Raw genomic sequence first — 16,101 nt, forward strand, 5'->3', positions numbered from 1 at the left:
GAGAGGGATCACTTTGGTGCATTTGGTCAGAGAGGGATCACTTTGATGCATTTGGTCAGAGAGGGATCACTTTGGTGCATTTGGTCAGAGAGGGATCACTTTGATGCATTTGGTCAGAGAGGGATCACGTTGATGCATTTGGTCAGAGAGGGATCACTTTGATGCAGATGGTCAGAGAGGGATCACTTTGATGCATTTGGTCAGAGAGGGATCATGTTGATGCATTTGGTCAGAGAGGGATCACTTTGGTGCATTTGGTCAGAGAGGGATCACGTTGATGCATTTGGTCAGAGAGGGATCACTTTGGTGCATTTGGTCAGAGAGGGATCACTTTGGTGCATTTGGTCAGAGAGGGATCACGTTGATGCATTTGGTCAGAGAGGGATCACTTTGGTGCATTTGGTCAGAGAGGGATCACGTTGATGCATTTGGCCAGAGAGGGATCACTTTGGTGCATTTGGTCAGAGAGGGATCACGTTGATGCATTTGGTCAGAGAGGGATCACTTTGGTGCATTTGGTCAGAGAGGGATCACTTTGATGCATTTGGTCAGAGAGGGATCACTTTGATGCATTTGGTCAGAGAGGGATCACTTTGATGCATTTGGTCAGAGAGGGATCACTTTGATGCATTTGGTCAGAGAGGGATCACTTTGATGCATTTGGTCAGAGAGGGATCACGTTGATGCATTTGGTCAGAGAGGGATCACTTTGATGCAGATGGTCAGAGAGGGATCACTTTGATGCATTTGGTCAGAGAGGGATCACGTTGATGCATTTGGTCAGAGAGGGATCACTTTGATGCAGATGGTCAGAGAGGGATCACTTTGATGCATTTGGTCAGAGAGGGATCACGTTGATGCATTTGGTCAGAGAGGGATCACTTTGGTGCATTTGGTCAGAGAGGGATCACGTTGATGCATTTGGTCAGAGAGGGATCACTTTGGTGCATTTGGTCAGAGAGGGATCACTTTGGTGCATTTGGTCAGAGAGGGATCACGTTGATGCATTTGGTCAGAGAGGGATCACTTTGGTGCATTTGGTCAGAGAGGGATCACGTTGATGCATTTGGTCAGAGAGGGATCACTTTGGTGCATTTGGTCAGAGAGGGATCACTTTGGTGCATTTGGTCAGAGAGGGATCACTTTGGTGCATTTGGTCAGAGAGGGATCACTTTGGTGCATTTGGTCAGAGAGGGATCACTTTGATGCATTTGGTCAGAGAGGGATCACTTTGATGCATTTGGTCAGAGAGGGATCACTTTGATGCATTTGGTCAGAGAGGGATCACGTTGATGCATTTGGTCAGAGAGGGATCACATTGATGCATTTGGTCAGAGAGGGATCACTTTGATGCATTTGGTCAGAGAGGGATCACTTTGATGCATTTGGTCAGAGAGGGATCACTTTGATGCAGATGGTCAGAGAGGGATCACTTTGATGCATTTGGTCAGAGAGGGATCACTTTGATGCATTTGGTCAGAGAGGGATCACGTTGATGCATTTGGTCAGAGAGGGATCACTTTGGTGCATTTGGTCAGAGAGGGATCACGTTGATGCATTTGGTCAGAGAGGGATCACTTTGGTGCATTTGGTCAGAGAGGGATCACTTTGATGCATTTGGTCAGAGAGGGATCACTTTGGTGCATTTGGTCAGAGAGGGATCACTTTGATGCATTTGGTCAGAGAGGGATCACGTTGATGCATTTGGTCAGAGAGGGATCACTTTGATGCAGATGGTCAGAGAGGGATCACTTTGATGCATTTGGTCAGAGAGGGATCATGTTGATGCATTTGGTCAGAGAGGGATCACTTTGGTGCATTTGGTCAGAGAGGGATCACGTTGATGCATTTGGTCAGAGAGGGATCACTTTGGTGCATTTGGTCAGAGAGGGATCACTTTGGTGCATTTGGTCAGAGAGGGATCACGTTGATGCATTTGGTCAGAGAGGGATCACTTTGGTGCATTTGGTCAGAGAGGGATCACGTTGATGCATTTGGCCAGAGAGGGATCACTTTGGTGCATTTGGTCAGAGAGGGATCACGTTGATGCATTTGGTCAGAGAGGGATCACTTTGGTGCATTTGGTCAGAGAGGGATCACTTTGATGCATTTGGTCAGAGAGGGATCACTTTGATGCATTTGGTCAGAGAGGGATCACTTTGATGCATTTGGTCAGAGAGGGATCACTTTGATGCATTTGGTCAGAGAGGGATCACTTTGATGCATTTGGTCAGAGAGGGATCACGTTGATGCATTTGGTCAGAGAGGGATCACTTTGATGCAGATGGTCAGAGAGGGATCACTTTGATGCATTTGGTCAGAGAGGGATCACGTTGATGCATTTGGTCAGAGAGGGATCACTTTGATGCAGATGGTCAGAGAGGGATCACTTTGATGCATTTGGTCAGAGAGGGATCACGTTGATGCATTTGGTCAGAGAGGGATCACTTTGGTGCATTTGGTCAGAGAGGGATCACGTTGATGCATTTGGTCAGAGAGGGATCACTTTGGTGCATTTGGTCAGAGAGGGATCACTTTGGTGCATTTGGTCAGAGAGGGATCACGTTGATGCATTTGGTCAGAGAGGGATCACTTTGGTGCATTTGGTCAGAGAGGGATCACGTTGATGCATTTGGTCAGAGAGGGATCACTTTGATGCATTTGGTCAGAGAGGGATCACTTTGGTGCATTTGGTCAGAGAGGGATCACTTTGGTGCATTTGGTCAGAGAGGGATCACTTTGGTGCATTTGGTCAGAGAGGGATCACTTTGGTGCATTTGGTCAGAGAGGGATCACTTTGGTGCATTTGGTCAGAGAGGGATCACGTTGATGCAGTTGGCTGCAATGTACGAGAACTATGAATCCCCGTTTCAGAGGAGTTGGCTCTATGTAAGGGTTAATCGGTGGTGACCCCTCCATAGTATGGGATGTGTTGTATATGAAGATGTGTGACCTGGACTCTCTGATTTCCATTTAGACCCCATAGTGAAGGAGTAGAAAGGGATGGGGGGTCGGAGGTTATTGGATGATTTTTTTTTATGGAGATGCATATTTATGCTCAATGTGATGTAATCCCCTCATTTAAAATATACTTGAAAGGTTAGAGAAAAACATAGAAGAGAAGTAATATAGGGAGATCGGGGACTAATATAGAATTAGGACTAATATAGATGTCCTCCACCATGTTTCACAGTGGGGGGAGCACTCTCCGTATAATGAAGATGTGTGTATGGAGGAATGTTTTATTACTATTTGTGGGTTTACTAGAAGAAGGTCTGACTGGTGTATCTTTATCCACAGAACATTGTTTTTGTGGTGCTGTGGGACCTGGAGAAGAATGATATTTCATCTACAGAGTGTCAGCTTCTTCCATGGTGACCCCCTCCCCCACCCTCCTACCCTCCCACCATGATTGTCTTGTTTTTTGCTTGGTGACTTCCCATGACTGTCCTCTTGTCCTTGGTAGCCCCCATTACTGTCCACTTATCACCTTGTTGCTTCCCCATTACTGTCCTCTTGTTGTCTCCTTGGTAACCCCCCATAACTGTTCCCTTGTTTTCTTCTTGGTGACCCACTTTTACTATCCTCCTGTTGACTTCATTACCCCCATGACTGATCTCTTGTCTCCATGGTGACTCCCCCATAACTGTCCTCTTGCTGTTTCATGGGTAACCTCTTGTTGTATCCTTGGTAATGCCCTATCACTGTCCTCCTGTTGTCCCTAATTGCCCCCCCCCCCCCCCGATGATTTTCTTGTTGTCTCCTTGGTGCTCCCCAATTACTGTCTTCTTGTTGTCTCCTTGGTAACCACCCATGATTGTCCTCTTGTTGTCTCCATGGTGGCCCCCCCATGACTGTTCTCTTGTTTTCTTCTTGGTGACCCTCTTTTACTGTCCTCCTGTTGATTTGATTACCTCCATGACTGTGCTTTTGTCTCCTTGGTGACCCCCATTCCTGTCTTCTTGATGTCTCCTTGGTGACCCCCATTCCTGTCTTCTTGATGTCTCCTTGGTGACCCCCATTCCTGTCTTCTTGATGTCCACTTGGTGACCCTCCCCTATGACTGTCCTCATGTTGTCTTCTTGGTAACTCCCATGATTGTCTTCTTGTTGTCTCCTTGGTGATGCCCATCCATGGCTGTCCTGGTGTTGTCTCCTAGATCTCTAAATCCTTCTTGTTGTCTCCTTTGTGACCCACCTAACTGTCCTCTTGTTATCTCCCCGATGCTCCCCCAAGAATGTCCTCTTGTCTCCTCGGTGCTCCTCCATGATTTCAGATTTAATGAGACCTCGTTTCCTGTTCTTTTTTTCAATCAAGATCCTTCATGATTGTCTTGTTGTCTCCCTGGTGACCCTCCTATTACTATCTTGTTCTCTTCTTGATGCTCCCCCATGACTCTCCTCTTCTTGTCTCTTTTGCTTTGTATACTCCAGAGAGCTTTCTCTAGGAGAGGTTCAGCATTCCACCAGCATGTCTTCTGGTGAACCTTCAAACCCGGAATCCAATCACCCTCATACAACCGAAACCCGGAATCCAATCACCCTCATACAACCGAAACCCGGAATCCAATCACCCTCATACAACCGAAACCCGGAATCCAATCACCCTCATACAACCGAAACCCGGAATCCAATCACCCTCATACAACCGAAACCCGGAATCCAATCACCCTCATACAACCGAAACCCGGAATCCAATCACCCTCATACAACCGAAACCCGGAATCCAATCACCCTCATACAACCGAAACCCGGAATCCAATCACCCGGAATCCAATCACCCTCATACAACCGAAACCCGGAATCCAATCACCCTCATACAACCGAAACCCGGAATCCAATCACCCTCATACAACCGAAACCCGGAATCCAATCACCCTCATACAACCGAAACCCGGAATCCAATCACCCTCATACAACTGAAACCCGGAATCCAATCACCCTCATACAACCGAAATCCGGAATCCAATCACCCTCATACAACCGAAACCCGGAATCCAATCACCCTCATACAACCGAAACCCGGAATCCAATCACCCTCATACAACCGAAATCCGGAATCCAATCACCCTCATACAACCGAAACCCGGAATCCAATCACCCTCATACAACCGAAACCCGGAATCCAATCACCCTCATACAACCGAAACCCGGAATCCAATCACCCTCATACAACCGAAACCCGGAATCCAATCACCCTCATACAACCGAAACCCGGAATCCAATCACCCTCATACAACCGAAACCCGGAATCCAATCACCCTCATACAACCGAAACCCGGAATCCAATCACCCTCATACAACCGAAACCCGGAATCCAATCACCCGGAATCCAATCACCCTCATACAACCGAAACCCGGAATCCAATCACCCTCATACAACCGAAACCCGGAATCCAATCACCCTCATACAACCGAAACCCGGAATCCAATCACCCTCATACAACCGAAACCCGGAATCCAATCACCCTCATACAACTGAAACCCGGAATCCAATCACCCTCATACAACCGAAATCCGGAATCCAATCACCCTCATACAACCGAAACCCGGAATCCAATCACCCTCATACAACCGAAACCCGGAATCCAATCACCCTCATACAACCGAAATCCGGAATCCAATCACCCTCATACAACCGAAACCCGGAATCCAATCACCCTCATACAACCGAAACCCGGAATCCAATCACCCTCATACAACCGAAACCCGGAATCCAATCACCCTCATACAACCGAAACCCGGAATCCAATCACCCTCATACAACCGAAACCCGGAATCCAATCACCCTCATACAACTGAAACCCGGAATCCAATCACCCTCATACAACCGAAACCCGGAATCCAATCACCCTCATACAACCGAAACCCGGAATACAATCACCCTCATACAACCGAAACCCGGAATACAATCACCCTCATACAACCGAAACCCGGAATCCAATCACCCTCATACAACCGAAACCCGGAATCCAATCACCCTCATACAACCGAAACCCGGAATCCAATCACCCTCATACAACCGAAACACGGAATCCAATCACCCTCATACAACCGAAACCCGGAATCCAATCACCCTCATACAACCGAAACCCAGAATCCAATCACCCTCATACAACCGAAACCCAGAATCCAATCACCCTCATACAACCGAAACCCGGAATCCAATCACCCTCATACAACCGAAATCCGGAATCCAATCACCCTCATACAACCGAAACCCGGAATCCAATCACCCTCATACAACCGAAACCCGGAATCCAATCACCCTCATACAACCGAAACCCGGAATCCAATCACCCTCATACAACCGAAACCCGGAATCCAATCACCCTCATACAACCGAAACACGGAATCCAATCACCCTCATACAACCGAAACCCAGAATCCAATCACCCTCATACAACCGAAACACGGAATCCAATCACCCTCATACAACCGAAACCCAGAATCCAATCACCCTCATACAACCGAAACCCGGAATCCAATCACCCTCATACAACCGAAACCCGGAATCCAATCACCCTCATACAACCGAAACCCGGAATCCAATCACCCTCATACAACCGAAACCAGAAAACAATCATCCTCTTAAATCTGAACCCCGGAATTCAATCGTTTCATACATCCAAACCCTGGAATTCAATCCACCTCATATATCTGAACCTCAGAACCCAATCACCCTCATACATCTGAACCACGAAATCCAATCACCCTCATACATCTGAACCCCCGGAATCCAATCACCCTCATACATCTTAACCCCGGAATCCAATCACCCTCATACATCTGAACCCCGGAATCCAATCACCCTCATACATCTGAACCCCGGAATCCAATCACCCTCATACATCTGAACCCTGGAATCCAATCACCCTTATACATCTGAACCCCGGAATCCAATCACCCTCATACATCTGAACCCTGGAATCCAATCACCCTCATACATCTGAACCCTGGAATCCAATCACCCTCATACATCTGAACCCCGGAATCCAATCAGCCTCATACATCTGAACACCGGAATCCAATCACCCTCATACATCTGAACCTCGGAATTGAATCACCCTCATATATCTGAATCTCAGTAACCAATCACCCTCATACATCTGAACCCCGGAATCCAATCACCCTCATACATCTGAACTTCGGAAACCAATCACCCTCATACATCTGAACCCCGGAATCCAATCACCCTCATATATCTGAATCTCAGTAGCCAATCACCCTCATACATCTGAACCCCGGAATCCAATCACCCTCATACATCTGAACCCCGGAATCCAATCACCCTCATACAGCTGAACCCGGAATCCAATCACCCTCATACAGCTGAACCCCGGAATCCAATGGCCCTCATACAGCTGAACCCCAGAATCCAATCACCCTCATACATCTGAACCCCGGAATCCAATGGCCCTCCTTTGAAGGTATCATCATCCTGGAGTCCTACAGGCTTTTTCTATCCCTAATTGGCTGTGTAGACTGATGGCTCTTCCTTCGGTGGATGATGTCAGAACTTGTTAGAATGATGATTATTACAATGTTGTAGCTGTGATTCCCCATCACAAACGTGCTCGGTGATTTGATCATAACTTCAGCTGCAGCAAAGATCTGAAATACAAAGAATGAGTGTTTTCCACTTTTCACAGATGTTTTATAATTATATAATAATTCACCTGACATTGACCCGAATTAGGCCCCATTTACACCCCAACAGCTTGCACACAATACATGCATTTGGATGCATTGGGGCATGTTGGCATTAGGAAAACTGAATGGGCTTTAAAAAATAGATTCTCCGTTTTTTTTTTCAGCACAATGCACAGCGACGCACATTGTGTATTTGGGGGGCTGTAATGCAGCCGCGTTATACATCTGAACCCCAGAATCCAATCACCCTCATAAATCTGAACCCCAGAATCCAATCACCCTCATAAATCTGAACCCCAGAATCCAATCACCCTCATAAATCTGAACCCCAGAATCCAATCACCCTCATAAATCTGAACCCCAGTAACGAATCACCCTTATACATCTTAACCATGGAACCCAATCACCCTCATACATCTGAACCTCAGAACCCAATCACCTTCATGCATCTGAACCTCAGAACCCAATCACCTTCATACATCTGAACCTCAGAACCCAATCACCTTCATACATCTGAACCTTAGAACCCAATCACCTTCATACATCTGAACCTCAGAACCCAATCACCTTCATGCATCTGAACCTCAGAACCCAATCACCTTCATACATCTGAACCTAAGAACCCAAAGACCCTCATACATCTGAACCTCAGAACCCAATCACCTTCATGCATCTGAACCTCAGAACCCAATCACCTTCATACATCTGAACCTAAGAACCCAATCACCTTCATACATCTGAACCTCAGAACCCAATCACCTTCATACATCTGAACCTTAGAACCCAATCACCTTCATACATCTGAACCTTAGAACCCAATCACCTTCATACATCTGAACCTAAGAACCCAAAGACCCTCATACATCTGAACCTCAGAACCCAATCACCTTCATACATCTGAACCTCAGAACCCAATCACCCTCATACATCTGAACCCTGCAATCCTATCACCCTCATACAGCTGAACCCCGGAATCCAATTAATTAATCACCCTCATACAGCTGAACCCCGGAACCCAATCAATTAATCACCCTCATACAGCTGAACCCCGGAACCCAATTAATTAATCACCCTCATACAGCTGAACCCCGGAACCCAATCAATTAATCACCCTCATACAGGTGAACCCCGGAACCCAATCAATTAATCACCCTCATACAGCTGAACCCCGGAACCCAATCAATTAATCACCCTCATACAGCTGAACCCCGGAATCCAATGGCCCTTCTTTGAAGGTATCTTCATCTTGGAGGCCTACAAACTTTTTCTATTCCTAATTGGCTGTGTAGACTGATGGCTTTTCTTCCGCTGCGATTGTACATTTCCGGTGGAATGCCCCTCCCACAAGCTATAGTAGAATTCTAATGTTGTTTGACTAGTAATAATTATAATTAGTATTACTAGTGAAGCAACATTAGAATTCTTCTATAGCCTATGGGCAGCGCATTTGACCCTAAATGTCTGCTCGTGGCGATCGTATGTTTTTAGCTGCTTTGTCGAATCTTCATGTCTCTATAATGTCGAATCTTTTCTCTTTATGTCGAATAATCTTGGACTAATAGAGTTGGGTTAGGCACATTCAACCGCAGGTTGGGTAGACACAGATTAGGACTATTGTCACCGCCATGTGGAATCTTCTATCTATCTATATGGAACTGCTGTTGCAAGGATACAAAAATAACTGAAATAACGATACGAATATAATGGATACCAAAATAAAGCATTTTTTTATTTCGGATCTTTTGGATTTGGGATTCGGCGCGATTTGTTATCCTTTTGTTAAAACGAACACGAAAGTCCCTGAAAATCGTCCTTCCTTATAGGGATAACAGTGACTCATGTCAGTACAATATGTGTCAGCAAAGCCACTGATACTCTCCACCAGGAATGTTGTAACGAAACGTCCCACACTCCGCTTGAGTGCTTTGGTCGTATACCGGTCGTATATCGCTTCCTCCAGACTAAATATAGATATCAGATATTCCAAACTGCTGGCAACCAATAACTAGGCAGTACTTGTTTTGGCTGCTGAACATGAACTGATTTATTTGAGATCTCACACAAACATATACATCAGGATGATAATACAAACTGTAACCAGAAACCTAATTAACATGAGCTAATTAACTAATCATTTACCCAGACTAGGTGACTCAGGGATATGACCTTTCAGGGCAGCCTTGTTGTCTCCTAACTCATAACTTACAATACACATAAGTAGAAACACATCACCCAATAGTTTGCTAGGAGACAAAGGTCAGTTAATGAGCACAATTAATAATGAGTGAGGACCCTCCAGACTATAGACCACCTTGGCCTTTTGCATTACATAACAGAATATGTTCCTAAATCCTTGTAGCTCCCTCAAATGCCAGGGCCCATAGTCGGTATTCAAGAGTCTAGCATTCAGTCCCCTCCAAAAGCCCCGGTACCGGGTGAGCCTATCACAATGGTGCCAACACAGGAGAGCAACATGGGGGACATGGACAGAGTGTTGTCACCCTATAACCGGAAGGGACTGAACAGGGGCCTTCATGGCAGGATCACCAGGCTACATAATGAAAAACATTGAAACTGACTTTTGAAATTACCCCCCTGGGGTCTGCTATGTAGGTGATAGATAGATAGATAGATAGATAGATAGATAGATAGATAGATAGACTATGTTACCAAAAGTAATGGGACACCTGCCTTTTCACACACATAAACTTTAATTACATCCCAGTCTTAGTCCGTAGGGTTCAATATTGAGTTGGCCCACCCTTTGCAGCTATAACAGCTTCCATTCTTCCGGGAAGGCTGTCCACAAGGTTTAGGAGGGTGTCTATGGGAATGTTTGACCATTCTTCCAGAAGAGCATTTGTGAGGTCAGGCATTTTTGGACCTTACCAACTATGTAACTATATGGACGAGATGAACGGGTGACAGAGGGATGATGGAGTTATGCGGGATGATGGAACCGTCCCACACTCTGCTTGAGTACTTCCGTTTGTATACGGCTTCCTCCAGTCTGGACATAGATATCAGATATTATAGCTTCGTATTGCAACCAAGAACTAGGCAGGACTAATTTAGCTGCAAAACTTGAACTCTTATTGAAAAAACTCACACAGAATATAGACCCGACAGGAGGACAACCCCCTCCTGATCATATTACACTAGCAATACAAACTGTACACAGGAATATAATTACAACAACCCACATATACTATAAATATTAAATTAATTAAAAAACTAGCCACCTAGACACCCAGAGGTCTCATTCCAGGTCAGACTTGTCAGCATCAAGCTCACAAAGTACAATACACATTATTACAAGTGTAAACATCCCTCACAGTTGTTTGCTAGTAGACAATGGGTGAATTAATTAGCACGATTAACAATATAAACAGTGATCTCATCCCACCTCAGACTAGTAGAAACAGGAGACCCAGGGCTTTCTAGATCTCATTAACCAGCTTACTTTTCGCATACATCTGTCCACTGAGTCCCAAGTTGGCAGAGACCATCATTGCCACTTTAATAATGTTCTTTTGCACTACATAACAGAACATCTTCCTAAATGCTTGTAGATATCTCGAATGCCAGGGCCCATAGTCAGTATGTTAGAGGCTAGCCTGCAAACCCCTCCAAAAGCCCCTGTCCCAGGTGAGTCTGTCACAATTCTTCCCTTTCCGCAAGAGACCAACACCAAGAGGAGACCTAAGATGGGTTGACTTTCGAAGTTAGTCTGTAGTTCTAGTCCTCCAATGCCTGTACCCACACAGTATCCCAAACAAATTATCCCGAACATAGCATTAGTCACCCAGCCAACCTCTGCCACTCTTGTAGAACATAGCTGCCACTGGGGAGAAGTGTGGACTGGACCTTCTCCCTGGAATCCTTTCAGCTGCTGAAGAGAAGACAGGGTGGGTGGATTCACTCCATCATGCTGTTGGGGATCTGGGTCGACTGCCCAACATCCCTGGAGTATACAGGTGGAGATCGTAGTCCCATCCACTTTTGCTAACTGAAAATCCCTCAGTGCTTGTAGAGCACAGCTGATATCCTTCTGTCCCAATGCCAAACGTTTTTCTGGGGTTGTGTCAGTGGAGACCAAAGTCCCATCCACTTTCACAGGAAATCCATCTTTTGTTAGTTAAGGGCAGAGGCCAGAAGCACTCCCTGGAACTCTGCAGTTGTTGCCAGTGCTGGGCAGAGGTTGGTAGCACTCTGCCCTGTTGCCAGCACTTCTTCTGTGGACCCCACATAATCCACTCCGACTAACTGCTGGGGAAGGAGGCCAGCTTCCTCCACTCCCAGACTGTGGGTCTCTCATTGGGGAGGAAGGATTACCACATTTTCTTCCCAACAATATGTCTGCCATTTTGGAGCCGACTGCTCTATCTCCCAGAATCCCGGACTGTGGAGCGGGGACGACTTCCTTCACTCATGAGTCCCTACTCTGCTGTTGGGGAGGGAAGACGACAACCTCCTCTCCCTTCTCCCCCTGGGTCTTGATCTGCTGTTGGGGAGTGACTGTCACCTTCTCACTGCCGCAAGTGTAGGACAGAGGTCTTCGACCCTTTGTCCGGTTGTCAGTGCTTCAGATGGAAAATTTTGTTGTAACTTCACAGATGCTGATGGCAGGAAATCCCATGTCCATATCTGTAATGCTGGGCTATATACCCTATCTGTAATGCTGACCTATTTACCCTATCTGTAATGCTGGACTATATACCCTATCTGTAATGCTGGACTATATACCATATCTGTAATGCTGGACTATATACCATATCTGTAATGCTGGGCTATATAACCTATCTGTAATGCTGAGCTATATACCCTATCTGTAATTGCTGAGCTATATACCCTATCTGTAATGCTGACCTATATACCCTATCTGTAATGCTGACCTATATACCCTGATTTGTGAGGCTGAGCTATATACTCTGTCCTGTGATGCTGAGCTGTATACTCTGTCCTGTGATGCTGAGCTGTATACTCTGTCCTGTGATGCTGAGCTGTATACTCTGTCCTGTGATGCTGAGCTGTATACTTTGTCCTGTGATTCGGGGGCTGTATACTCTGTCCCGTGATGCTGAGCTGTATATTCCTGACACTATTGGTGGAAGCAAGTGGAATACAGGGGACGGAGTGGGTGGATTATATAAGGGGTGGGGCTTATGCGATGTGGGAGTGTTCAAAAAGGAAGGGCAGAGTCAGCAGCGCTCTGCCCTGATGCTAGCTCCTCTCAGGGAGTGACTGTCACCGTCTCACTGCCACAAGTGTGGGACAGAGGTCTTGGACCCTTTGTCCGGTTGTCAGTTCTTCAGATGGAGAATTTTGTTGTAACTTCATAGATACTGATGGCAGGAAATCCCATGTCCCTGTCAGTGGTGTGGGAGAAAGGGCGGCTTCTTCTTCTCTCAGGGAAGCTGAAGCTGCTGTTGGTGCTGGGCAGAGTCTAGTGATGTTCTGCCCTGATGCACACTGTTCTGCTGGGAAGTAAACTGAAAAGTTGGTGGCCTAGCACACATCCTCCAGGGTCACTAACTGTTGCAGGCAGATGTCAGCAGCGCTCTGCCCTGATGCTAGCTCTTCTCAGAGGTGGGTGTGCATTGTGGGTGCACGAGCGCTGCCCCCCCAACACCACCACTGCCCTCCCTATCCATGCGCCTGGCCCCTTTAAGGATGCCGAGCACATGAATTCCTATAATGGGGATAGGCGGAGGTTATATTTTTTGAAGCACCTGATTAGAGCCAGAGGCTCTAATAGGCTTAAAAATAGGGTATATGACCATAGCAAATTCATTTTCGCTATTTTCACAGTACAGTTTCTCCCTGCCAATCAGGAGGCAGGTCATGAGTCCTGTTTCCCAATTGGCCAAAGCACCAGGTGATCCTATTGGATGCCTAGCGCTTCGGAAGAGGAGACATACTGAAACCAGATCCGCCGCTGCCTGGAGGACACAGGAGGAGAGGCGGACAGTAAGTGCCGGTCCTCCCGCGGGGGTGAGGGGTGCTGGCTGACAGTGCCGTGGGCCCTGGGGCCACCCTTGACCCTATTTGTAATGCTGGGCCATATACCCTATCTGTAATGCTAACCTATTTACCCTATCTGTAATGCTGGACTATATACCATATCTGTAATGCTGGACTATATACCATATCTGTAATGCTGGGCTATATAACCTATCTGTAATGCTGAGCTATATACCCTATCTGTAATGCTGAGCTATATAGCCTATCTGTAATTGCTGAGCTATATAACCTATCTGTAATGCTGACCTATATACCTTATCTGTAATGCTGACCTATATACCCTGATTTGTGAGGCTGAGCTATATACTCTGTCCTGTAATGCTGAGCTGTATACTCTCTTCTGTGATGCTGAGCTGTATACTCTCTTCTGTGATGCTGAGCTGTATACTCTGTTCTGTGATGCTGAGCTGTATACTCTGTCCTGTGATGCTGAGCTGTATACTCTGTCCTGTGATTCGGGGGCTGTATACTCTGTCCTGTGATGCTGAGCTGTATACTTTGTCCTGTGATTCGGGGGCTGTATACTCTGTCCTGTGATGCTGAGCTGTATACTCCTGACACTATTGGTGGAAGCAAGTGGAATACAGGGGACGGAGTGGGTGGATTATATAAGGGGTGGGGCTTATGCGATGTGGGAGTGTTCAAAAAGGAAGGGCAGAGTCTGGCACCCCTCCATCCTAAAACTTCACCAGCCACCACTGGCTCTTCTACTGTAGGCTCACTGGGTTGATCTCCCTCAGCAGAAAAGTCTATTCAATTCCCAGTCTCTGGAACTGCTGTCTGGGGATAGAGGTTCACCATCTCCTGTCCCTAAAACCCAGAATATGTTTCCGGTGCTGGGCAGAGGCTAGCAGAGCTCTGCCCTGTTTTCAGCACTTCAGTTGAAAGTTCAGTACATGTTAAATCCTCTGATCCTGTGATCTGTGGCTGGAGAGATGAGCCGACTGCTCCATTTCCCGTACCCTCATCCGGCTGCTGGACAGACACATTCCTCCATCCAAAATTGTCCCATGCAGAAACAGGATCGTCAAGGTGAGTCCGCACTTGCTGCATCCTCCATAAGATCTCCACTTCCATAGCTGCGGGTGGAGATGAGCAAAGCACACTGTTGCTTTGCAAAATTGCAGACTCTTCAGGCAGGTTTTTCTGGACTGTCGGCTGGTACTTCTGGATAGACACAGGCAAAGGGAGGCAAGACCCGCTGCTGAGCAGAGTTTAGCAGCCATCTGTAGGCGATCTCCAACTTCCATTTCTGATTGGTTAGGAACTCCAAATCTTCCAGTGCCCAGATCACTTCCGAGACATTCAGCATCTGTTCTCTATATTCCAAGATTTCCTCCAAATGCCACTCCAAATCGCTCCCAAAGTCAGAGTCCTTGTACAGCCTCTCTAATAACAGCCCCAGGCTGTCGTAGCCAAAGCCTTCCATTGGGATGTTGAACACATCTCCACCTGGACACGTCCGGTTAACTTAGCTTTCCACTCCTTGTGTGTTTAATTCCCCAAAAACAGCATTTGCACTTCGTACCATGACCAGTACCTTTCCCGGATGGAGGGGAAAACTTTTCCCTGTTTGCCTCCACACCAGCTGTATGATTGCACAATTGACCTTCAACCTGGTGCCATACCCCCACGTAGCCGGGTTTACCCTTTTGTCGGTCTTGGAGGATAAGGCCATAGAGGAGTATGTTGCAGATGCACTTTCTCGAGGTTTCATCCGCAAATCCTCGTCTCCTGCTGGTGCTGGTTCCTTCTTTGTGAAGAAGAAGAGTGATGAACTGAGACCTTGTAGTTTATCACTAGGGGTTTCAATAGTTTCATGATTAAGAAAGCCTATCCGATTACGTTGTTTACGGAAGTATTTGACTGCCTCAAGGGAGTAACGGTTTTCACAAAGCTTGATTTGAGAGGGGCATACAATCTCGTCAGGATTAAGGAGGGTGACGAGTGGAAAACTGCGTTTAATACCAGAACAGGCCATTATGAGTACCTCGGAATGCCTTTTGTCCTTTGTAATGCCCCTGCAGTTTTCCAGGAATTTATTAACGATGTCCTCCGAGATTTGTTGCAGTTATGTGTGGTGGTTTATATTGATGATATCCTCATATTTTCCAAGTCCCTGGAGAGCCACCACACAGATGTCTGTCGTGTGCTTCGGAAACTGAGAACAATCTCTATTGTAAACTGGAGAAGTGCGAGTTCCATGGTGAACAGGTTACATTCCTGGGCTATGACATTTCCACTGCTGTTTTTTTCGATGGACCCAGAGAAACTGTCGGCAGTCCTACAGTGGCCCTAACCCCGTGGGTTTACATCCTCTGCAGCATTTCTTGGGCTTTGCCAACTATTATCGGAAGTTTATTCGTAACTTCTCGTCTCTGGTCAAGCCTCTGACTGATATGACCAGAAAGGACGGTAACCCACA

The sequence above is a fragment of the Lithobates pipiens genome, unplaced genomic scaffold (assembly GCF_037356315.1).
Source record: "Lithobates pipiens isolate NorthernLeopardFrog02 unplaced genomic scaffold, aLitPip1_a1.2 Scaffold_3, whole genome shotgun sequence".
Taxonomy (NCBI): domain Eukaryota; kingdom Metazoa; phylum Chordata; class Amphibia; order Anura; family Ranidae; genus Lithobates; species Lithobates pipiens.